Raw genomic sequence first — 2,870 nt, 5'->3', positions numbered from 1 at the left:
AAAGGTAATTTACGTTAATAAATAGAGATTAAAATTATACAGATGTCCTACATAAAATTATTTGATTACACATCTGTTTTAAATATATCTATATAAATTAAATTAGATAAATTTAATTTATTAATAAGATAAAATATCTAAATAAATCGAATTAGGCCATTTCAATTTATTAAAACAAGTGAAAAATTATATCTGCACTAAATTCTTTAATAAATCTAATCAATCCAATTCAATTTATTATTATAGAAAATACATGATAAATTGAATCAGTTCATAAACTCGATTTACTATAATACATAACACGAAATAAGTATTATTGTATAAGTATCTGAAGAATAATTATTAATTTAAAATTTTAGATGACCAATTTTAGAAAATAATATTTAGTAAAACTGTTATTAAAATTTTATTTTTTATTATTATTTTAGTAATTTTTATTATTAATGGAAAAATTATAAAAAATAAATAAAAAATAATTAAAGATATATTTGTCTCTTTATAGAAAGATTTGGTTCTTCTTCTTAAATATTATAAAAAAATTTGGCCCTTCTTAATAATTTTAATATTAAAGGTCCTTTTTAATAATTAAATCTTTCTAATGGTCCTTTACAATAATTCTTCCTTTTTTCAATGTCATTACACATCTCGGATATACGAGATAGAAGATAAATAAGTTAGAAAATTACTATATTTATAGGTAATACATATATTAATTATAATCGTAAATTTAGCTATTTCATATTAAATGACTTGTATAACGGTGATCCCATTTATTATAAAAAATACTGAGTTAAATAAGTCATTATTATTTTTGATTTGGAATTAAATGAGTAGAATAAATACATAGATAATACTATTTTATTTGAGTTTTAGGATTTAATAAATACCGCACTCAAATATAAATAATAACTTCGGAGTTTTAGTCCCCAACACATCAAAGCCACTTTCATAGCTTTTTTTTCTCCAAAAAAGGAGTTACGATCCAACTCTATGGAGACAGAAGACTTTGGTCGAGAAAAATAAAAAAATCAATCTCTCTCAATACTCACGAATTCAGGTACGTTTCTGCATCTCAACTATATTTCTTAATGATTTAATATGGATGGTCTTGGGGTTGAACACTACAAGAAACACTGTTAAAATCGACGGCAAAATCAACAGCGGAAGTGGTCGCTTTTAAATTTGTCACTTTTCAAAATTATAATAAAATCAATGACTAGGTTTACCGTCGATAATATTTCAATAAAATCGACAACTTTACCGTCTATAGTATGAGTTTAAGATTTTTTCCTATTTAACAAAATCGACAAGTTTGTCGTCAATAATATTATATAAATCGACAACGCGTCTGTCGATATTTGATTCATTAAAATTGACAAAATAGCCATTAAATTTAATACCGACAAGTTTATCGTCTGTAGTTTATTTTCTTTTGTCTATTTTAAATTTAAAAAGCGACAATGATGCCGTCGATTTTAATAGCTATATTTTTTATTATTTTTTTATTTAAAAAATAGTAGACAATTAATGCAAATAAATTTTTAAATATGGAATATGGAAATAAAATTTATACTAAGAATTAGATAACAAGGCAAATAAGCTTTGAAATATAAAAATAAAATTTGTACTAAATATTAGATAATGAGTTTACAAACTTATCAAAATGATAAATAATCTTCTAATGTAAAGATTCAATACAAGATAAATAACTAAACTCAAACTTATATCTGTCTAAATTGTAATCCACTAAAAAAATAAAATATTCAAAGCAAAGAAAATAATGCTACTCGTACTCGTCTAAATAGTCCTAATCTGAGCCATCGAGATCGTAAAATTCATCCTCCATCTGAGAATTTTGTGGTTGTCCTGGTGGCTGCAGGATAAGTAGGAATTTTCTATCTGGGGTTGTGCTTTTTTAGGTGCTTGGAAAAGTAAAAAGAAGAGGTAGGTGGACACGTGATTCAGAATTACTAGGACCTATGACTTTCACATACCCATTCACATGCTCAAAAATCTCATTCATATGCGATGGTCTTTCAAGCGATTGATTCTACATAATGTAAGTAATAATCAAAAGAAAGAAATTGATATTATTGTCTAGATATATGGTATAAAATCATAAATTATGCATAGAATGTGAAAAACCTTTAAAATAAAACTAAATAGATATATCAAATTAATAACATAAGTATTGAAACTAACATCAAAAAATCTTTAAAAACCTACATCAGATCATTACTTAAAGTAGACACTACAAAATTTATATATATTTGTGGGCGTTTTTTAGTGAGAGTTTTTAAAAATCTTCATAATATATTTTATCTGTGACATTTTGATAAACTCCCACAAGATAGCTAACAATAAAACTCATTGTTACCATTTAAACTACTAGATAATTAAAACTCTTTTCAAAATTCAAGAGAACACTTGAAAAGAAAGAACAGAGGATGAGAGCTCACTGAAACCCTAAGATTGCCATAGCCATCTTGATTCACCCGAAAACTGTCTCTCAACAATTTTCTACCGGCAAGTGCACCGGATTGTCGTCAAGTAAAAACTCACTGTAGAGTGAGGTCGAATCCCACAGGGATTGGTTGGTTGAGCAACGTTAATTGGAGAATTATTCTAGTTGAGCTAAATCAAAATTGAAATTGGGATTGCGGAAAGTAAAATTGGCGGAAAACTTAAATTGCAAGAGATTAAATGAACAGAAATTAAATTGCAGAAATGTACGTACAGAAACTTAAATTGTAAGAAATTAAATAGGAATGGGGACTAAGCATGAAATTTAAGAGCAGTATGTAATGAGAATGGGTAAGATCAGAGTGAAGAATTCATTGGGGGTCAGGAGATGTGATAATTTTTCGGAT

Source organism: Arachis ipaensis, chromosome B06 (genome assembly GCF_000816755.2).
Source record: "Arachis ipaensis cultivar K30076 chromosome B06, Araip1.1, whole genome shotgun sequence".
Taxonomy (NCBI): domain Eukaryota; kingdom Viridiplantae; phylum Streptophyta; class Magnoliopsida; order Fabales; family Fabaceae; genus Arachis; species Arachis ipaensis.
This window is presented reverse-complemented; position numbering follows the sequence as displayed.